This window comes from Leptonychotes weddellii, chromosome 1 (assembly GCF_054177405.1).
Source record: "Leptonychotes weddellii isolate Sample4059 chromosome 1, ASM5417740v2, whole genome shotgun sequence".
Lineage (NCBI taxonomy): Eukaryota > Metazoa > Chordata > Mammalia > Carnivora > Phocidae > Leptonychotes > Leptonychotes weddellii.
Window position 1 is genome coordinate 184417376 of NC_138369.1, and position 24371 is coordinate 184441746.

Here is a 24371-nt window from a genome sequence, read left to right on the forward strand (position 1 = left end):
CCACCACCAGGCCAACCCATCCTCCCACCCCCCTCCCCTCTAGAACCCTCAGTTTGTTTTTCAGAGTCCATCTTCTCTCATGGTTCGTCCACCCCTCCGATTTCCCCCGCTTCATTCCTCCCCTCCCGCTACCTTCTTCTTCTTCTGTTCCTTAATCATTCTTAAGCCCCCTTCCTCCATGGGGGTCAGAGGCATGTGGGCATAGTGTTTCCAGCACCAGGCCCTGGGACCTCAGGGAAAGTTCCATCTCTGAGCATCAGTATCATTCATTTATTCTATAGAGATTTATATAGAGCACCATGCCATCTCACCTATACAATAAAAGGGTCAGACTGCATGGCCTCTCGGACATCTTCCATCAGTAGTATTTTTATTACTTAATGGCTACAGCAAATATTTGCACATGGAAGAAAGCCTTTCTTTGCTGAAGAATGTCTTTATTCACTAAGAAAGTCCTCCGTTAAACAAAGCTCTAAACATCTCTCTTGACCATCGCTGCTTGCAACATAAGATATTTTTTCATTAACTACAGGATAAAAATGTCCTTAGAATCAGATCAGCATTAACAGAAATCTATTATACGAATAACCGTGTAAACTCCCTTCACAAGAGACTCAGCCCTTCAGGAGGGAAAATAAATGAACTTCACTCACTCTTCTTCGAAGGCCAAGATAAAAATCGTAGGGTATCCTTCAGATGCTGTAATCTGCTTTGAACTTTGGTTCAAGTGCTTTCCGTGGACGTCCTCCGTTTCCACTGGAGTAGATACTATGTAAGACAGAACCCTACAAATCACTTTGTTTAAAGTTACCAAAGAAAGACGGGGAAGAAAAAGCAGCTCAGAGCCTGCTGTTAATTAAAACCAGCCGATGATGTACAGTGATTTGTCTGGGGCACTTCTGACTGGGCTGGTTCTTTGACAGCTGTACATTCTTTCCTGCCTGTATTGTTTGAACTGTGTCCAATGGTGCAATCACGAAATCTTTGATAGCTGTTGTTTAAATATGAGAAAGGAGGAGCACTTTTTGTTTTAAGCAAGAAAAGGAGAGGAATCTTGTATTACATTTTAAAAGTTGGGGCTTATTAGATCTTTTTCACTAGGTTTTGATAGAACGCCTCTGGTTATTTTCAGATTGTCAATTGACACTTTTTAACTGCACCAATGTCAAATGTCCCACTTCCTCCCTTTTTCCTAAGGGATTTTTTCTGTGGGTAGGAGGGAAAAGTATGAAACACCTGGTATTACTCAAATGAGCCTGGGAATAGGTTAATTTCACAGTTGAAAGCTCCATAGGGTAGAATACATTTAAATGTTTACTAATAGAGAAAGGGACAAGAAAGAAAGAAAGAAAGAAAGAAAGAAAGAAAGAAAGAAAGAAAGAAAAAGAAAAGTAACAGGTGGCTTCAGGAAAATTGCTCACAAACACACAACGAAATTTTGTTTCATCCTTGAGTGTTAGAGACGTCTGAGAGCTAACCAAATATAGCTAAGCTGTTTGTCTCCAAAGCAACTTTAAAAGGAATCATTATCGCACTCTCTAAAAGACAAATTGGCATTACACATGTAATTTAAAATCCTTGTCTGTACATTTACACATGCCCTAAACTTCTGGGTATTAAATATTTTATAAATACAATACTCTTTCTAAGTAGCTCTTGTGATGCTTATGTATATAGGTATGTACAGATATAGAGGTAGGACCGATGGATGGATGGATGGATAGATAGGTAGATAGATGGACAGACAGACTCACTCAATGTTTTGATTTGTATTTCAGGTCACATTTCATTTTTAAAGATCTGTTTCATGATAGTCTCATCTACTACCAGGAGGTGGTTTTGGGATTCAGATGGACATTATTGCCAGCAGTGATAGCTGTGGAGTTCTGGTACAATGCTGTAACTCCCCTTTTTTCCAGTGGAACTAACACCACTCAGACTGCAAGTGTGACCCTGTCCTTTGAAGGGCTTTCAGAATTAGGCAGATTTCTTGCTGCAACTCTACACTCCTGGGGCAACGTTTTTCAAAGACAGGTGTGAAAATTATCCTTGCTTATTCAGAAATGAGTCACTGTCTCCAGGCTGCTGCTGCTTATCTCAACCTGGTCAAGGTCAAATGAAGTTCTGGTTCACATGAAGATATTCTATGCTGGGTTTTCAGCATCACCAAGGACTCTTTTATTTCATCTGATTTGGAGGAGCCTAAAAACATCACTGACATGTTCATCTATGTCAGGGTAAACTTTTACCAGACACCCATGGTGTGGTTGGCCCATAGGAAGGTAAGTAAGGTTGTAACTCTTGGAGTCTGAATGCAATACCACCAGAGAGACAGTAATGAAAATAAATCTTACTGGTAGTTAAGGCAAATTTCTCAATGCCAATTGGTTTTGCCAAATATGAGAAGCATTTTCCTTTGCTCTGACTATAGGTACTTTTTAGTTTAATCAATCTCTTAGTTAAAATTCTTTGACACTTCCCATTTAGAGACAGATAAATACATATGTTTGTCCTGGTTTAGTCCATTTACACTAGAGCCCAGTGTTTGCTCTATTTGCCTTAGAAACTGTAGCTCATGAAGTGTAAGTACTTATGAAGTTCTTGTTGTGGTTAACGAGGCTACGTAAGCATGATGTAGCTAGTAGAATAGCAGTGTAAGTTGGTTGTCTACACTCAACTCTTTCTTCCCTCCACCCTCCTCCACGCTCCCAGAGCTGACTTCTACTAAAGTGTCTGAAAATATCAGGTATTGGATTCATCAATCCCTTATAGCTAGGTCATGAGCATTGACTGTAGACTGGGACTGGAGGGAAAATCATATGAGGGATTTATTAAGAAGTTTTTACTCCCTAATGACAAAACAATGCCCAGGAGGACATGCCCCTCTTTTCTGGCCAGATATTTCTGTGTCTGTAAGTGATCTCTGGAACAGCTTCATCCATTTTGTGACCTGAGGATGGTACACAGAAAAAACGAGCAAGACTTGGTCTTTGATGACTTCAACGTGCCACCAAACTGAAACTAGTCATGCCTACCTGTGAACGTGTCATAATATGAATTTAGTGTGTACGTGAAGCTATCTTAACTGAAACAGAAAGGACTGAATAAAAAGTTTGATTCCTTTCACATTCACCTTGTGCTCACAGATCCATAGCAACAGTCTTAATGCTCACTGAACACACAAGCTCTTAAGAACTAAAAGCATCAGGATCTGCTATGAGGTCTGGAAGGCTCAAAGAGAGGGGCAGAATCAGAAATCAGTATTGTAATGAGGACACTAGGTGGGATATAGAAGAAAGGAACCAGCACACTCTAGTTTAATAATAGGTAATATTTAATCCAAAGGCAGGCTTTCAAAGTTTGAGAAGGGCCAAGAAGAGGAAAGGGATTTCTGCCCCGAGTGGGAAGCTGGGCTCCAGAACTATAAGTTTCCTTCTACTTTTTACATTGTCTCATGTCTAGAAACATGGACAAATCATTCAGGAAATGCCAAAAAAAAAGTAATCTGTTAGTGAATTAAAAACTTCCTCATGCTCTCTGCCTTTTAAGGAAGGTTGGTGTACAGCTTGAGTTAATGTACTTAAAAGACAGGAAGGGTCAGCAGATCTGTCAGCTCTCCTTGCTTGAGGGTCTGTCCATGGCAGTTAGATTTCTGAGATCATATAAATGGACAGGCACCAGGTAAGAGGTGGACTCTGGTTCAAATCCCAGCCTGAACTGCAATAGCTTTGTGAAATGTGTTGCACTTTTTAGTTTCTTCATTTTTTTTAAAGATTTATTTATTTATTTGAGAGAGAGAGAGAGCAGTGGGAGGGACAGAGGGAAAGAAACTAAAGCAGAGTCCGTGCTGATTGAGGAGCCAGACATCGGGCTCAATCCCACAACACTGAGATTATGACTTGAGCCGAAATCAAGAGTCAGACGCTCAACTGACTGAGCCACCCAGGCACCCCTAGTTTCTTCATTTTGAAAATGTAAAGAATAATAGTATTTGTCTTCTGGTCTTTTTTTGGTGGGGGATGGGATGATGATTAAATAAAATAATGCAAATAAGGCTATTTAACATGCCAGGGACATAATAAAAGCAAAGAATTCTAGCTACTATGATTATTTTTATTGTCTCTTGCCACGCTACGGTGGTATGACACTATGCTTCTGGAGGAGTTGAAATAGCTCCTAAATAGCTCCATATGTTCAATAGAAATAACAATCCTAGCAGGAGGAAAATACCTGTCAGTTACTACATTTCTTATGCTAATCATTGCTTTTCTAGAATAATATATTTAAAAAATGTTTCGGGGAGTAATTTTGGAAAGACACCTGGAGAGCATATGAAACTGCTTAGCTCTCTCACATAGGATCTGCCGAATTGCTGATTTCTGCATAAAACATGAGAATTTTGAATTATGAATATCGAATAGTAATTTTTAAAATGATGGACAGATTAAATATTACCACGTTTTAACTGCTTCTGGATTATATCTGGTTTCATATCATCACAATTTTAATGGGCTACTTTGTGGTCAAATTGTTTTAACATGTGTTCAATCCTAAATAATCACTCATTAATCTTATGTGACAACAGTGTCCCATTGTTGACAACAGACTTTATGCTATTTGTAGTATCTGATTTATTTTTCCAGAATAAAGTTACTTACACACCGAACTGCTTGTCTTAAAACCATGACAACTGGACACAACTTTAGGCAAAACTCTATGACATACATGTTTCCACTAAAAACCAGTCTTGAATATTTATTTGAAATTAATTGTCAGTTAGGTAAAGGACTTTTATATTTCATCCTTTAGAAATGAGTGGATTTCATAAATGTGAGTTTGTCTATGTGGTGTTGCCTTACATATAAATATGCACTGATCATTGCTGAAAGTTTCTGATGTCATTACTAAATCTGCTAAAGAGAGGGCAAGATATCTGTAGTTGATTAATTCATATGATAATGAAGACAATGATAAAGACTATAAGGGTAAAATATGACTTCAGTTTGGTTCAGTGGCTTATTTTCTCTTTGCACATTATAGCCCTTCCCTGGGGTGGGATTACTCTCCTTACTTCCCATTGAGGCTTCCAAATAATTACCCCAATGCCCTCTAAATATCATTGTTCCACTGAAGCTAATTTCTTCTCACCTTATCCTTTTCCAATTTTTATCTTAGTGGCCTGCTATCTTCTAAGCCAATTCTGCACATTCATTGAATAAAAGGTTTGCCTTTTTACCCAAATTCCACTGACCCACCATTATCTTCAGTGACCTTGCACTTCAGATAGATGACCCTTCTGACTTCTTTCCTCTCTGCTTCTTAACTTCCACATCTCCAACTGCCTTCATCTCTCTTCCCCCTCAGGCACTGTTTCCAGGTTAAATCTGGGGATTTCTTCATCCTTAAGTTCTTAAACACAAATATTCTACTCATCAAAAATTTCAATTCATTTGGCTTTGTCACTACGTTACACTATCTCGTCTTTAAACTTACCCTGTGCTTTGATACCTCTTGTTCTTTCAGAATTAGCCTCTTCTGATGTTTTTTCTTCCCTTGGACCCTATCACAAATATCAGTAGGGCCCTCAGCTCCTTTACCCTCTATCCTTCCAAAACACCCACTCCACAAAACTATGATACTGCATTAATGCTTCAAGTCACCTTCTTGGCTCCTGTACCAAGGTAGTTGAGGAATGTTGGAGACAATTAATTTCATGTTTCAAACAGATTCTCAACATCACCTGTCAGACTCTTTTTTTAAAAGATTTATTTATTTTAGAGAGAGAGAGAGCATGGCGGGGGGCAGAAGGAGAGGGAGAGAGAGTCCTAAGTAGACCCCATCCTGAGCTCAGAGTCCAACTCTGGGCTCGATCTCATGACCCTGAGATCACAACCTGAGTGGAAACCAAGAGTCAGATGTTTAACCGACTGTAACACACAGGTGCCCCTCACCTTTCAGACTCTTACTTACCGCTGGGTGACTAATTTTCAAGTACCCTTCAATGTCATTAAGAACCTCCATCACTCTTCTTAAGAACCTTATCTCACAAACTTTTTAGCAATGGTAGACAAACTTGCCACTTTAATTAAAAAATCAAGGCAAATAAGCAGTTTATTCCATGTCGGAAATCTGTGTGTACCAACCCCAAGAGCTTTGATTTCCATTTTAGACCATGAGGCGTCTCTCTCCTATTGGAATCCACAACTTATATCTTTAGTGGCATTTTTTTCTTCCTCTTTCAAGTTCTTTTCATTCATCATCCTAGTCCTCTCCCATATCTTCAACCTCTTCCCAGTTGAATCATGTACTTCTGTGAGATAACAAGATAATAAAAGATAATAAGTCTGCCCCCAGTTTCTGGCACAGAACTTCTAAAATCCTTATAATTTCCTGGGTGATAAAAGCACTAGGAACATCTTTTGCTCTAATATTTGGTCTTTGACCCCAGCTCCTGACACAGAGTTCCTAAATCTCTTGGAATTTCCTGGGTGATAGCAGTGTCTTTTGCTCCAGAGAGGCAATCTTGATGGGTTCCTGGTTGGGGGTTGGTCACCAGAAAGAGCAAGCTAAGATTAGAAGCTTGGAATTTTTAGTCCCATCCCCCATTCTCCAGAGAGGGGAGAGAGGCTGAAAATAGAGTTAGTGCTTGATCATGCCTACGTGATGAAGCCTCCATAAAAATCCCCAAAGTCTGGGGTTTGGAGAGTTTCCATTTGGTGAACACATCCATGGAGTAGGAGGGCAATGTACATCAACTCCACAGGGACAGAAGCTTCTGTACTTGGGACCCTCCTAGATCTCTCCCTATGAATCTTTGCATCTGCCTATTTATCTATATTCTTTATCATATCCTTTAACAAACTGGTAAATAAATGTTTCTCTGAGCTCTGTGAGCTGTTCTAGCAAATAATCAAATCCAAGGTGGAGGAGTTCATGGGAGCCTCTGATTTATAGCCAAGTCAGACAAAAGTTGTGGGTAACTTGGGAGCCTATTACTGTGATTGGCATCGGAAATGGGGGACAGTCTCATGGGATTGAGCCCTTGTTCTCTGAGATCTGATACAATGTCCAGGTAGGTAGCGTCAGAGTTGAATTACATTGTAGGACTCCAAACTGACAACACAGAGAATTGTTCAGGGTGGGAAAAACCCCACACATCTGGTGTCAGAAGTGTTGTGAGTGTGGTAATAGTGTGAGAATAAAGAAGACACACAGGTGGAGAACTGAGTTATTCCTACCACAACTTCAGACTCTTAATAGGTTCAAGATTTTTCCGGTTTAAACATTTCTTCCTGGATTGGGCTTTCTTCTAGCCACCATCTTATTCTATGTATTCCAATCTTGTCTACACCTGTTCACAACAGCAACATATATTCCTACACGTATTTTCCTCTCATTCTTTTTTGGTCTTTGCAATCTGGCTTCTATCATACTCGACTGTGATAGTTCTCTCAGTGAGTAATTATCTTTGTACTGAAAATATATTGAAAATTCTAATAAAAGTTTCAGTCTTTAATTTCTAGGCTTTTTGAAGCTCTCAACTTCGCTGTTCAAGGAGCAGTGGGAGAAGAGACTGGAGAGGCACACCCAAAGCCAATGGAAGGCTTTATGTGCTCAGCTGGGGAGCGTGGACTTTTCCACTGAAGTTATGAAGAGGTCTGGCAAGTTCACTCTTAAAACTTTTTCCTTCCATGATTTTTCACTCTTCTGGTTCTCCTTTCGCTCTTTCTCTTTCTTAGGCACATTCTCTTCTGCTTACCAATGAAATGTTGTTGCCCAGAAGTTGTCCCTGAGTGATCTCGTCTGCTCTCATGCATTCCAGTGCCTGAGGTAGGACGTTGATTCCTCTGTGCAGTTTTAGCACTGGTGTCCATTGCAATGGGCTTCAGATTTATATATCCAGTTGGTTATTTTACACCACACCGTCCATAGGCCCTTCCAACTTTATTTGCCCAATACTGAACTCTTGATCTTTCCTTTAAGCTTCTTTATTCTTATGCATTCCCATTAGCTGACTCATATAACCTAGAGAAATAAAGCTTGCAGACATCATTTTCTTGCCCTCAATCAATAAGACTCCAAGTTCTTTTTGTTTAATTTCTGGTCATTTCTCAACTCTTTTCCTACTGCCCGCATGCATTACTACTCTATCTATCTGGATTAGTGTAAGAGCCTCTAAACCACTCTTCCTGCCACTAACATTCCTCTGAAAGCCATTCCCTGGAGTCATCAGATTTGCCTAGACCCAATTCAGACCCAAACATGGCATGTTCTTTGATTGAACCATTCAGTGGATACCATCACCTGTGAAGTCAAGCCTGAGTTCCTTAGCAAGACTTTGCCTACTTCCCTAGGAAATTCTCTCACCTTTCCTGACTCATGAGCTCCATCACTATGAGGTTTCTGATTATGCCCTGCTTCTCAACAACCTCTCTTTACCTAGATTCTCCTTGAAGGGTCTTTCAGCTCAGGATTACCTCTTCCTGAATGCTTCTTATAACACCTTAGGCTAGGCCAAGCCCTCTCCCTCCTGTGTGAACAAAACCTTAAACTCACATTGATTATTTCATTTGACTTATAGTATATATGTTTCTGTGATATATATGTATACACAAACACACACACACACACACCCCTATATACTTTACATATTATTATACTTGCAATGGTTTGTTTGTGAGTTTGCCTAACTCTACTCACTGTGAAAACCTCAATCCAGTAATACTAGTTAAGTCATCTATGAACTTCCCATGAGTACCATGATACATGGACTAAATGAAAATTCTGTATTTCCTTAATACTTACTGAAGGAAATAATTCAGGAAAAAATTATGGTCCCATCTCAGAGTTAAACAGACCAGAATGTATGGAATAGTAATTATGTTTTGGAAAAAGATATGAATGTATGTGTGTGTGTGTGTGCACACACTCATTTTAACTCAGGAAATATTTATGGAGAACTTGCTATATGCCCAGTGCTGTTCTAGCTGCTAGAGACAGGAGAAGTCTGATCTAATGGAATTTATATTCCAGAGGGTGCAAAGTATTCTGATAATATCAAAGTCAATACGTTAATGAACACGAAAATTTCAGAGAATGCTATTAGTCACATAATTGTATAAACATTTGTTCAGCTCCTGCTTAAGGGCCTGACAAGCCACTCTTCTGGGTCCTGGGCATAGAGTAGTGAAAAAAAAAAAAGATCCCTGGCAACATGGAACTTGCAAGCTTTAATTCAGAGAAGATTAAAAAAATATGGCAAAGAGTGACTTGGTGGGAGGCTACTTCCATTAGGATGGCCAGGGAAGTATTCTCTCAGGAGGTGTCATTTTGGTTAAGGTTTGAGTAATAAAATCAGCCATGAAGAGAGCTCGTGTTGGGAGGATGGACTGTTCCAAAATAGGGAAAGAAGATGAGCTTGGTGTACAAATGTGGCCAGAAAAGAGGAAATACAAGCAGACCTGAGACTGTTGTCCCCATAAAGGCCCTCTTGCAAGGTTGGCCCTTGGCTGACATCTGGACTCTTGGATGTTGGTAATGTTGTCACCATTCTGCAATGGAGAAGGTTGGGTTATTGTGTCTAAACTGTTGGTACATGCAGTGGGATTTATGCTGAACACCTCCTTTCTTTTTGGGAGTCTGAAATATTGGTGTGTGCTGGGGACAGAGTGCCTACATGACCAACCCAAATGAAAACCCTGAGTGCTGAGTCTTTAATGAGCTTTCTTGGTAGACAACAGTTCACATGTGTTGTCACAATTTGGTGCTGGAGCAATTATGCATGTCCTGTGGGACTCTGCTGGAAGAGGTCTCTTAGAAGCTCGTGCTTGGTTTCTTCTGGACTTCACTTCATGTGCCTTTTCCCTTTGCTGATTTTTCTTGGTATCCTTTCACTATAAAAATTGTAGCCAGGAGTAGGACTACATGCTGAGTCCTGTGAGTGTTTCTGGTGAATAATCACATCTGGAGATGGTTTGGGGGATCCCTGATACAACATGCATACTTATTTCATGGGATTTATGTCACATATTTGAAGAAAGAGGTTAGAATGAACCAGAGAGTTGGGTTGAATGCTATAAGCAGGAAGATACAAGGGATGAGTACAGGAAAGACGGGGTTAAGAGAATGATCACCCAAAAGCCTGCAGGGTGATGAAAACCCAGGCGGGTTTTTATTCAACTGCTTTAACTCTTTTTGCTATTTTTACCACTTTATGGTCATACCAGTTCCTTACAGGTAACTCCAAACATTTAGGCACTCAAATTGACCTTAGCCTTTTTCTTCCTAAAATGGTTTTTCCATACTTATAATAACAACAATTCACAAAACACAAATGAATAGCTTTTAACATTTCTTAAGTTCTTTAACATTCATTACATTATTCCATCATTCAGTAAATATTTATTGAGCATGAATGTTTGATTGTGGCCCAGGTGTTATGGTAGTCACTGGTGATTCAAAGATGACTACAACAAATCCCTTTCTTGTTCTCAAGAAAGGAAAAATGCCAAAGGAGAAAACAGGCAGATGGACTTTGTTCAGATCACAGTTTTGCAATTCCATATAAGTTTCAGGAGATTTCTGGCCACCCAAAGCCACATGTGCTATACCACAGCCATGCTCCCAACAGGTGAACATAGTAAACTACTAGGTGAATCAGCATATGGAAAATGCTGGGGATTCCTGAAATAGCCCTGCATCATTAATCACTGATACCCTGGCTCAGTCCATGAAGCAACTGGAAATGAATAAGCAAAGAAAGTGAACTAATGGTTAGAGGATGGAATTACCCCAAAGGACATTTGTTGAGTCAGTAAAAGAACGTGGCAAACTTCAATAGTCGTAGATTCAAATGGAATGAAATAAGAGGAGAAGAGTGTTTTTCAACAGCTTGATCTCCAATCAAAAACTTCTGGCTAGCATGATTCTTCTGAATTCTTTTGGGAATTAGGGAAAAGAGGGAAAGAGAGGAATAAAATGTTGTTCTGACCACAGCAGATTCTGGATTTACTTGATATGACAATACATAGTACATAGTCAGTGTTCGATGCCTGATTTTGAATTGAATTATTATGAAAGACAATTTACAATATAAAGGAAAAGAGAAGTGACATAAAAGAAAACAACCTTGAGAAAATGATGGGAGGGAAGATAGGCCTTGGAAGTGGTAAATTAGTAAGCTGAACATAAGATAGGCCTTTTAAGATGATAAATGAGGATGCATATGTATGAGTTGTTTCAAAATATTGAATCTTGGCAGAGTTGACTTGAGAGAAAAATCAAAGTAACACTAGATGTTGATATAGTTTATTTTGTGAAACTTCCCACTAAATTTGGAGCTTCTCAAATTTTGCCACAAAGTGAATTTCTGAAAAGTATAACCAGATTTTTCATTGATTCTCAATGCAAAATCAGAGACATATTTTTTTAGGGAACATTTTTCTTCCATTTAAGTCAAAAACAGGAAAAACACAGTAAAACACACAAAAGCACAACTTGGGAGGGAAGACACTTCTCACAAAACAACATTTTAAAAACATTGACACTTATAGTACATACTAAGTCATAAAAATGCTGAATTAACTAAACGTTGTTTAACCATTTCAGCTAAAGATGTCAATTTGGAAAAAAATGACAAATCATTTCATGAAACTCAAATTTCATTCATGCTCAGCATTACAATGATTCATTTTTGCCACCTTCTTCACTTCAGAACCTGTATCTACATATCTCCCTTGAGCACTTGGTCATGTTTCAGCACCATCAAGACAGAGATAGGGCTGGGCGCTAACAAGACTGCACAACTAACAGCCACTGATTGCCCACCTTCCTATTCAAGCATTGTGCTGGACACTCAATGGCTTTCTTCCATTTAATTCCCCCAACACAGTGCAGAATGGGTGTTGTCATCCTCATTTAATGGATGAGGTAAGTAAAGGCTGAAATGTCCATATTGCCCTCGCCAGTGGAGAGGGTCCACCTTGCTCTAGATGCCAGCTGGTCACTAAGATGGCCTACCCACTGATAGGCAATGCCACACTCTGGGCCAGCCCATTGGTGTCTGCCAGGCCAGCCTACAGACGGTCAATGCTGGGCTTGCCATTGCCTGAAACCACTGGGCCCCAGTGTTTTGAAGTTCATTGAAGGACTTCGCCCAGCCACACCCCATGCATGACCTCCTGTGACTCTATCCCTCTTTGGAAATGGCAGTAGCTCAACAACCTGGTCAGTAACTTAGTATGGTAAATGTATGTTCCGTAAATGTCAGTTAGGTGGGTCATTGTGCAGGTTTGGCAACTCCTGAATGCTATGTCTGCCTCTGAAGGCCTTTGAGGAGAATCTTGCATTTTATTTCTGTGTTTCACTGGTTCTTCAGCCATCTTGTGGATGCCAGTCATTAGAGATGAAATACAGTGCTCATCACTGAACAGAGAGCATACTCTTAAAGCAAATAATGATAATGTAAAGTGAAATACTGTCGATAAGATATTTAGTCTTCACAGATTTTTTTTTTTTTGCTGGATTCTTCCCATTCCTGTTAAATAAGACATTTTCCCAAGTCTCATCACCTTTCTTAGACCACATGGAATTAAAAAAAAAAAAACTATACATTTAATAATTAATAGGATCCAACCAGCCTATTTGTCCCTTCTGTTTTCAATCAATCAGTCACCAACCACTGAGCAGTTACAATGTCCTTGATCCTTCTTGGAGTAAGAACGTTTTTTTTTCCCCTTACTTCTTGACTCGTATTCTTGTCCTTTCTCAGTGAATGACACTTGTTTTCTCAAACCGGACACTTGAAGGAAGGCTAACTGTCCACTCTCCCTTTGCCCCTTCCAGCCTGTCACCAGTTCTGCCTGCCATGCCTTCCAAGCCTCTCAGCTGCTTTCCCTCTTCTCCCCACCTCCATGGGTCTGGCTCCTGTCCAGCCAGCTCAGACTATTGAAAGGATTCCTCACCATCCATCCCCCGCATGTTTCCAGAACACTCTTTCTAATGGGGGAATGTGACTACATCTTTCCTTGCTTAGAATTCTTCACGATTCCTCTGGCCGAAGAATTAGCTCACCTTTTTGCCTGTCAGAGGAGGTTACACATGCCTTCAGTTCAACCTATGTTTATTGAGCTCCTACTTTGCACCAGAGGAGCCGATCTCCATGCTGGGGATACAGAAGTGAACAAAGTCCATGTTCTCATGAATCCTCCCTTCTGCCGCAGACAGATAATAAACAAAGTCATATATGTGTGCCACACACACACACACACACGTAGGCACATGTACATTTATATTAAGGAAGTGACTTGGTGGAAAGTTGTAGAATTTGATTTGGACAAAATCAAAGCAGGGCAGAATGCTAGGGGATGCCAGTGAAGGGGACTGTTTAAATAGGGTGACCACAGAAAGCCTCATGAGACGGTGGTATCTTGCCAAAGGTGTGAGTCACTTGCTCTCTCTGTGAACAGGGTCATTTCCTATACTTCACTGCGCCCACCCTTGGTCGTTCCCAAATCCACCATGCTTCCAGCCTCTGAGCCTTTGCATATACTGTTGACTTTGCCTAGGACATCTGCTCTCCTGCAGGGCTCACTGGGTTGTCCTTATGGTCTTGGCCGTGCCCACCCTATCCCTCTCCTGGGACCCTCCAGGCAGGCTTAGGACTCTCCTTTTGGCCTTCAACTTCACCTGGAATAAACCTACCAGACTGAGCATTATCTTATACCATGATTCTTCTCTTTTCCTCTCTAAATACACAGAGACAGACGTAAACATGCGCATACATAATAATGTGTAACTTATTCATTGAGTCTTACTATGTGCATGCATTGTATTCTACATTACTTTTCATAACAACTGAATGAGGTGATATTATCCTCATTTTCCAAGTGAGAAAACTCACTTGCCCAATCCCTTCCCACTAATGGAGCTGGACTTAAACTCAAAGCTTTCTGTCCCAATGGCCTTGTTCTGTCCCTGGTCCCACAGCTTCCTCCCAACACAAAGCCACCATAGGACACACCTTGTATCTTTCAGATTTCTGTCTCCTTGCGCCGACCACAGTAGCTGGCATAGCATAAGTGCTCAAAAAATAGTTATTGAACAAATACATTTTAATATCCATTCATTCCTTTATCATTCACCATGTGCAGAATTTCTATGTCCATCCCCTTGAGTATCTCTCCCTAGGACTAACCTTTCCTAGTACTTACATGTGACAAGTACACTAAATACCAATACCAACTTCTTTAGTACTCACAACAACCCAAGGTGGTAGGTACCATTCTTATCCCCACTTTACAGATGGGAACAATGAGGTTCCTAGCAGTTAGGTTACTTTCCAAAGCTCACAGAGCTAGGACTTGAGATTGGAAGCTAGGTGGCCTGCCTCCAGAGCCCCTGCTCTCCATCACCACATCACATTGCCTCCCTTGGCTCTCTTAATTCAGGTTGTAGGCCCAGTGGCTAATGTGCAATGATGTGTGTGGTCTTTTTTCTGAAATGAGATGTCATCCTTCACATCTACTTTGTATTGACACAGTAGAGAAAGCAACTTCTTAGTTCTGTCAGTGACTAAGCAACATCCAGGGGACATTTGATGACACCAAAAAGAAAGTGGGTAACTCTGTGTTGGAAGAAAAACAAAAAGCAACATCCAGGGGACATTTGACGACACCAAAAAGAAAGTGGGTAACTCTGTGTTGGAAGAAAAACAAAAAGCAACATCCAGGGGACATTTGACGACACCAAAAAGAAAGTGGGTAACTCTGTGTTGGAAGAAAAACAAAAATTCTCTTGTTGTTTTTTTTTAAAGCCAGGAAGTATTGGGAAATTGTAATTGAAAGAGGATTGATGTTGGCACAAGGGAGAAATATTCTGGATTGCAAATGAAATTTGCCTTTTAATCAGATGTCTAGAAATCCATAAACCTATACCCCAGAACTAAGAAGGAATAAACTAAATCATATCACAGTTCTTAGATCTGGGGAATGCCTCACCGTCAGTTAAGTGGCTGCTTTGGAGCTTGAATGAAACACGTGAGAAATTGAGAAAGAAAATGTGATCAGGAAGCCCACGTGGGCTTTTTACACCGCCAACCACTCCCACTCCCCCTCCGAGCCCTCTTCCTGCCCAGGAGAAAAGGAATAATAATATTTTCACCATCTCATAAAAGGGACAACGTGTTTGGTGATTTCTTTGCCTTAGAATGCTGTTAATCTTATGAAATTATACCTCTGACCGCAAGGCTAATTCCAATGTTCAACAAGTTCTAATGCTTCGTGGGGAAGCGTGAGAAACGCTGAGTGAAGAGAAGAGGGAATTCTGCTCAAGGTTCATCTTTTTTTTTTTCTTTTTTTGGCTTTATCAGCATTTGAAAGAAAACCAGATATTTTCTTTTCATGAAAGTTGATGACTTCAGGTGGGGGACAAGCAGCTGTGGCAGATGGACTTTTGAAATGCAGTAAAATATCCTGTCTTCCTATAAATGTTTATGGTAGCAGGAGAACTGAAGAAGAAAAACACAAGCAAAAAGTTGCATGACTCACAGGCTGATTTGCTTCTAAATAAAGCATTTCTCAGAGTTTCCCAGGAGGTGTTTTGAGTGTACAAGCAGCAGGATCTCTACTAATGGGGTAAGGACATTTTTTTTTTTTAAAGGCAAAAAAGGTGCATCCAAAAGTAAGTTGAGAAAATCATTCTGTTGCTTTTGATGTTTAAGGAAATATATGTCTAAAGCGAGACTATCTGATCCTATATACAGTGTCCTAGACCACATGTGGGTGATGACATCACGAGCAGTTCTTGGCTGGGCCACTTTGCAGGTGATGATCAGAGGTTTAGTGGGACGCCTCATGTTGACTCACAGACTTTCCTCTAATAGAGCATTATGAAGTGATGATAATTAAGTTTAATTTTAGATCTTGTGTGCTGAACCTGGGAATGTTTTCCAATGCAGAGCAGGATCCGCTGACTTTGGCACTTGAGTTTTGAAAGAAAGGTCAGAAGTCCTAGACTACCTACATCCTCTTCAGCCCCTTACACTCCAGAAAATTGGGTATTTGGAACCGATTGGGGGAAAATCTTCTATTGAAACTATCCTGCAGATAGCAGGCCTTTCTAGCCTTAGCGCTCAGCTTCTCACGGGGAATGTGGCCACCTCCATACCCAAGACTTTCTTTCTTTTTTTTTTTTTTTTTAAGATTTTATTTATTCATTTATTTGAGAGAGTGAGAGAGAGAGAGAGCACATGAGAGGGGGGAAGGTCAGAGGGAGAAGCAGACTCCCCGCCGAGCAGGGAGCCCGATGCGGGACTCGATCCTGGGACTCCAGGATCATGACCTGAGCCGAAGGCAGTCGCCTAACTAACTGAGCCACCCAGGCGCCCAATACCCAAGACTTTCTAATTATTCAGTACTAGAGAGCCCGTTCCACTCATGCTAAAATTCAATTTTTTTGCCCCAATCATGTATAAAGGGCTTACGCTTGTTAGAAACTGTGGTTGGAATACTCTCTAGATTCTCACTGTGGCTTACCAGTGTTGGTCTCCTATGACCTGATAACAAATTGGCAATATTAGAGTAGTTGACTCAACTGCTTCTGGGTACCTGGTATAAACAGCAGCATAGAAATGAAAGAGTTGTTCCAGCAAATAGTTGCTACCCTGGAACCAAGAAGGAATAAACTAAATCATAGCAGAATTCGTAGGTCCAGAGAATGTGTTACTATCAGCAAGTGGCTGCATTCGGCTTGAATGAAACACATGAAAAAAGTAAAGGGAAAATGTGATTAGGATGTCCACATGTGCTTTTTAGTCGAATGTTGCCAACTTGCTCTGGATTGCCAAATTTAACAAATAAAAATACACGGCACACAGTTAATCTTGAATTTCAGATAAACACAGATTATCATTTTAATGGACATTGGACCCGTGCAACATTTCCTTATTCCTAGTTCACCTGAACCTTAAAAAAAATTATTCGTTGTTGGTCTGAAATTTAAACTTAACTGAGTAATCTAGATTTTATCTGGCAACCCTATGAGATGCGAGACCTTTACTTTACTTAGGTACTATTTTATCACAAACACATTCAGAATATTTTCTTGCAAGGACTGCAATCTATATTTGTATATACAAGTATTTAATAAAAGCAAGAAAATAGCTACTCTGGACGGGCTTTTCCCACCCACATACTGTAGAGCAACACCCAGAAAACCAGCAGGGAAAAGTAAAAGTAACAGGATAATGTAATGATTCCTGTTGTGATCAAACACTTCTATCCAGACACAATCCAGGGTCCTTGCCAGTAATCCTGAGGTTCAGGTTCTAGTTTACTCATTTTTCTTTCCAATGCTTCCCTGCCTCCTGTAGGGGAAAATAAAGGGAGAGATAAAGGGGGGAAAAAAAGTCCATCATTTTAATGTCCATTTTGCTTTGGCATTCGCTGCCTTCTGGAGATGCCAACAATCTCCTGCTCTTAATTTGGTCCACGTGCAACCAAGTTGTACATTGTGAGATTCTGGCTTTTAATAAGGACGATTAACAAGCGTTTTTTGATCACAGGAAGTTGAGAGGAGTCACTGCCCCCTAAGAATGTAATGAACTTGGGGAGCAGTTGGATGGTCCATATTTGGTATCCTTTTCCAGACTCCACTGTGATTCAGGGCAATGGGGCCACGAGCCAGCTCCCCACAGCCACCACCCTTGCTCCGGTGGCTTTCTGTTCTGAGCCGGACTGTCCTTCCTTCCTGCCGGGGAGGCCGACGCTTGCTGCTGCTGTTTCATGGCAAGTGGCCACCGTGGGGGTATTTGCTTTAGATAGCCCACAGCCGGCCGAGTGGGCGGTTCACTCAGACAACAAAGGCGGCTCCCACTGTCTCTACCCTTCCAGGCTAGTGGAGGCTCTGGGACCTTTTGATTTATAAAGAGCTTTACGTGCCTGTAGTTAAAAAGTTTTGGGAAGCGAAGTCATGATAAATGAAGAGCTGTATATCCACCTCATGGATCTCCACACACACACACGAGACCTACAAACCTTTTTCCCTTGGGTTGGTCTAAAGAAGATTCCAGGCGAGCTGTAGGGAGGACGCGGGTGCCCGGATGTTTAAACCTGACCCAGGGCAGTGGCGCCAGCAATCCTCAGGGCAGACTCCAAGTGTGAGGCTTGCTGGCTGTTTATGTGGCGTGGATATTCTTACATTTATGACATTTTCAGTTTGAGGCCATTGGGGGGCCATGAAGGGAACTGTGTTAGCATTTCTGGGCAAAGCCTACAGTAGATTTTTTTTTCCCCCTCTAGACGATTGTTCTCATATGTGCTGGCAATTAGCACATTCTGGGGATGAGGGGTGGGGAATTCTACAGGAGGGGGGGTCCGAGAAATCTTATTTTCTTATCCCAGACTACAAATGACTGCTTAATTGGGAGAAACTGTAAGTACAACAGTTCACTGGGGGAAACATGAAAACAAAGTGAACCAGAAAAGAAATAGAAACCCAGACTTTTCAGTTCCTGTTTATCCTATTTTTAATCTCAACATCTCAGTTGCTCGCTTTCTGTTTTCCTTGCTTTGCTGGAATTCGTACACACACCTGGCTTTCCATTTGCCTTGGGGACAGAGAAGAGGTGGGGCCCGAGGATGGGGAGGAGGGTAGGGGGGCGGCTTGGACCAGGGTGACATTTGTCAGAAGAGGCAGAAGTGTGGAGATCTCGCCACATCTAACTCCAGGGTGTTGGGGAAATGTGAATGAGGACCCCTCCCTGCGTTATCTGCCTCGGCTAAGAGCCCCTGGTGATTCCAGATGAGTGCAGGGAGGAAAGGGGAGGAAGGGTAATCATGAGGTGGTGGATACATGGCCAGACTGACCAGCGACCTGAAGAGACAAGAGTGACTCTATTCATTGGTCCCTGTCTCCCTCCTTCCTCCTCCCTCCTTTCTTCCTTCTAACCCCAGTGATGCAAAGTCAAAGAGAAGCAAGCAAGTCCTGGTCCTCGGAAACCTTACAGGAGACAAAACTGTTCACAAGGGACGCTGCTGTCCTTCTGCCGTGGGTGTTGGTACCCACACCACAGTGCGCTTAAAATTGTGAAAATACTTTCTCTTTCTTCTCTGAGTAAAATAATTCATGCCACTGTGTTCCTCTGTAACTGAAAACAAGAAAAGTGAACAAAGCACCCTAAGGAAAAGAACATCTTCTGAAATACAGAGTCAGATGTGTAGACTGGTCCCCGCCCTGGGCTCTCAGAGTGCCCAGGAGCCCTGTTTTGTGATCCATTGTCTGTGTGTCTGTCTTCCTGCCCGCCTGAGCCTCTGGGGCTGGGGGCCGTGCCCGTGGGTCGCCTTCCACCCAGCACGGAGCACGGCAGCTGTCACCTGTCCTCGTGCGCACACAGCGAGGTCTGCGAGGATGCTCTGCTTCGGGCTCACGCGTGCCCTGTCCCTTCCCACCGCTATCCCTGTCCCCTGTTCAGCACATACACTGCCTGGAAGCCCAGAGCTGTTCCCCAGAGAGACACAGTTCAGTCTCCCACCTGCTTCGCCATTCAAAGCGATCCTGTCGGGAACTGGGGTTTGCTGCCTGACATCTCTTGTCAGCAAGTGTCTCCAAGACCTGCGAGTATATCTGGGAGGCAGCCCTAGGTTCCCTCTTCCCCTGATGGCTTTCATTTGGTTAATTGGCCTGGCATATTAACATGTGAGAAGATCCATCACTAGCTTCCTTCCCAGAGAAATGCTGAGAAGACCATTAGAACTTGGTGGGGCCCGCCTACATTCACTTCCTGCATGAAGTGTCAAAACACGAAGTATCTCCACCTGGAGAGCTAGAACCTTCTGGAAGATTCTGGACCCGTGTATGGGTGTTGAGCTCCTGGCACAGAACTCAGGAATAAAGGTCCTCGGTTCATGCAGTCTTCCCTGTAAGGGTGCTCGTTAGAAATGTTGCACTACATAGTCTTAAATGATTTGAATGCAAATGGATATATTTAATGAAAACAATCTGCTTTGTGGAATTGTTTCAGTTTTGTTTTTTTTGGTTTTTTTTGTTTGGTTCTTATTTGTTTTCTTCAGCCCTGGATAATCTTGAAATAAATCGCTGATGTACAAATAATTTTAAATGTCATAATATTTTGAGTCAAGCTGATTTTGATGACAGTGAAGAACATTTTGAAGTAGTTTCATAATTTTCACAACACAACTGATTTTAGAAGGGGGAAAAAAAGATTCCTATATTGTAGAGCTTTAAAAGTGCTAGCTGTGTTGTTTAGTTCCTCCAACATAAGCACCCACAACAGTAAAGCAAACAAACCCACAGTGGACTGAAAATGTGGTTTCTGGAACTCTCTTAAACCTTGGCTAACTTTTGGGGGCTCCCAAAGGACAGGATTACTTCATGTCAAAGCAAAAATTCTCCTGACTCTGTAAACAGCCCACAGTTCTGGGAAATATGGAAAATGTAGATCAAAAATGAAGTTGTGCTGTATTTGGACAGGCCGTCTCAGATCACGAAGTTTAGTCCTGTGGGATCCACCTCTGCTGCTTTTGGGGCCTTTAGGGTTTTTCTCTTCCCGTGTTCACTCTCTCTCCCTTCACCTTTCTCAGAATACCCGTCACCGATCACAAACACCAACGACAATATTCTAACCACCCTGGACTAGATGGCCCAGTAAATCTGATTCCTTCTTTAGAGCTCAAACCACATCGTGCATTTTCATAGTAACAGATTTGTGTTTTGTGGCATATACAAAAACTTGCAAAGTAAAAGACAAAAGTCACCAAATGTCTCATTTCTCACTAGTTTTGTGGTACAGACCAAATTAATACTCTCTTTTCTCCTCCTCACTACATGACTAATTCTCATCTTGTGCTACAGTATAGATAAGTGTCAACAGGACACTCTCACTGAGACTATTTTATGGTTTGGTGAATGTCAAACAAATTGAAAATATATTCTGATTCTGTCTGGGAAGCCGACAGCATTGAGCATAATACAGTATTTCATCAGAATAAACTCAACTTCTTTTTTTCCATCATAGAATTTACATTGTGAAGGTGGAAGGATGATTCACCCACAAAGAGAAGCATGTGATAAAGAAAAGGTTATATCACCGAATTTTACATTTCACCTAATAAAACTATCCAGACAAAGGAGATTAGGGCTTTTGGCAGAATCATAGGCAATTTGCCTCCATTAGAAGTGAGAGAGCTAGAAGAGAAGAAATTGTAGTGCATCCCATCCATTCCCTCTGCAACTGGGATCTTCCCTCGTTTTAAACAAAACAAACATTAACAAGGAAGACCAGCTGCTTTTACAATGAATAAACCCATTACCTCAACTCCCTGTACATTACCGAGATATTTTTACTTGTCAGATTTTCTGTTTTGCGGAGGCTTGGATATTTTCAGGATGCTGTCAATGCAGACAAAACAGAGCTGGTTTTAGCAGCAGCGCCAGATGTGGATGAGAACATGGGCCTTCCTGGCCCTCCAGTTCCAAAGCTTGGTGGTAAGTTACCGCTGCAGTCAAAAATAGTAACAACAGTATCTGGCATCTGGACCCAATGTTGCCTGGAGCTGGCTAAGCTATCTGCACAGTAGCCAACAGAGATGAGGCTGCCTGCATGCACAGAGAGGGGTGGGAGCCCCTGGAGGTTTGACTCAAACTGTGCACCAAGGGCAGGGCTGTTGCAGTTTCCAGTGCAGCAAAGAAGACCAGTGCATGTTGGTCCAAGTTCCTAGCTGACCCGGGGGGGACACTCACATTTGACCTGTGGCAGTTAGTAACATTAATTGTGCTAAAGGAGGCAAATGGACACTAAAAAAATCTAAAGCCAAAGCAAGAGGGATTTTACGAAAGTACTAGCGTTGGGTCTCCTGCCTCTTCACATACCCAGTTCCCCCTGTCTTTTGTAGATTCTTGGGGATCATACACGCTCAGTGTAACAAAGGTGGAGCTGGTGCTGAGAGTGCTCCCGTGGTCCTAGAATCAGTCAGAGGCACCTGTGACCCACGTCAGACAACTCAGGTGGGTAGAGGCTGACAGGAGGGCTATTTGACTGGTAGAGTATAGACAGCAACCTCCACTAAAGAGCAGGTTCAGAGCCAGGACCTCCTAACTGATTTGCAGTAGCAACGAAGGTTATAGCTTTTTGTTTTGTTTTGTTTTGTTTTTTAAATGTGTTTATACTCCTAGTCACTCCTGATTTTTTACCTCCAGCCATGACCCCATCTAATCCAGTCTCTGTGGAGTCCAGACTGTGGAATGAGTATGGTATCAGACTATTTTTGGTTGATCTTGGCTCAACCTCTTGTCAACTGAATGACCTTGAGTGAGTTTCTTAAATGCTTCATTTTTCTCATTTATGGAACGGGGACAATGGTATATTATCTGCCAATTAGAGTTTGTTGTGAACATTCAATAAGATGAGTCATGGAATACACTCATCACAATGTCAAGCACATATTTGACACTTACTAGATGCTAGGGATGGCTATCATGTAGCAATCTCAATGAGCCTTCTTGTCAATGGCTTCTCGCCTCCCATAGGAAAAGTATGAAGCCTCACATGGCTGAGATGCCCTCCATATTTGGGGCCCAGCGTCTCAACAGCCTTATCTCTCAATACTCTTCCCCCCCTGAATTCAATACTCTAGAGATGTTGAAAATCATTCAGTTCCTCAAAAATTCTGCATTCTCTCTAACTCCCAAGACTTGGGACATGTGTTTCCTTCCCTTGGAATACTTTATCAAAATCTCTTACTCACCCATGTATCAGCTTCAATGCCCTCCCCACGTCAACACTAAGTTTTGTCTCCCTGTCCTATGCTTCCCAGAGTGGACATTCCATTATAGTTCCTTGTTCTGCACTGGTCTCCATATGACCATAAGGTCTGTGAAATCAGCAGCCATGTTTTGTTCATCTTGCTATCTCTAAGTGCTAGCAGAGTTCGTATCCCAAAATAGATGTGCCATCAATATTTATTGAAGGAATGAATAAAGTTATGAAACTGCTTAGGGGACTCAAAATTATTATTATTTTTTGTTTGTGTGTTTGTTTTTAAATATTTATTTATTTGAGAGAGAGAGACAGTGAATGGGGGGGAAGGGCAGAGGGAGAGAATCTTGAAGCAGACTCCCTGCTGAGCATGGAGCCCGATGTGGAGCACAATCCCATGACCCATGAGATCATGACTTGAGCTGAAACTAAGAGCCAGAGGCTCAACTGACTGAACCACCAGGTGCCCCCACGGACTCAAATTATTAATACCCTCATTCTAGATGGCTCAGTTCAGAAGTGAATAGATCTCTGAATGAAATAAGAATGGGAAGTGAATATTCAGTGAAGAAATGGATAGGATACAATCTGTTCTGCTCTAAAGGAATGGCTTTTGCAGAAAAAAAAAAAAGGACTAATTGTCCCCTAATATGCACTCCCCTGTTCTCCTAGAGTAAGAGAAGTCTTGATTTTTAGTTGGGCCCTTTATTAAAAAAGAAAACAAAATAACAACCTTACATTTCCCAGCACTCTTGCAGTTAGATGTAGGCCAAATGTTGCTCATCTTCAATTCATTCTCTACAAAATCCAAGCTATAAGTATGTAGTCAAGGCCCACCAGACTCTGCCATCCACTAACTGTTTTTGTGTAGCCTACTTGAATGACAGTTGGAATGCACTCTTTGTTGTGTTCTTTTTTCTCCTTCTCCACTCTGATACTTGGAAATAAGATGTGATGGCTGGAGCTCTGACTGACATTCTGGACCCTGAGGAACAAGGCTCTACTTTAGGCTGGTAAAGTACATAGCTGGAAGGAACCTGGATCCCTGAGTATTTTAGAGAACATAACCACTATACCAGCCTGGACTTCTTACCTTCTGATTTTTTCATTTGCTTTAAGCGATTATTATTTTTATGCTTTGGTAATTACAGCTGGGATTAAAGGAAACCTCATTTATTAAGAATCACATACAAAAACAATTATTTCAGTTGGAAAAGAAAGGACTTAAAGCATTTCAAGCTATTTTTACTGAAGAATTTTCATAATGAAATCTTAATAACAATAATGCATTTATTGATGTTAATTTTGGGGGTATTGATGTTAAATTGATGTAAGTTATTGTAAGTATTGATGTAAGATTCTTTTAAAAACCCAAACATAACCAAGCAAATTATAGAGATGAGACCAAAATCGGTGGATTTCTAGATTCAAAACACATAGCAGAACTTTTCACAAATGCCACTGGTGAACAAAAGAATATAATGTCAGCTGAGCAGCCAGTTACTCCAGAAAGCAGCTGTGTTTTCCAAAGCAGAGGACACAACAGCCTTTCTTCTTATGTTTGTGGTGCTATTTCTCAATCACAAGCCAATGATGACTG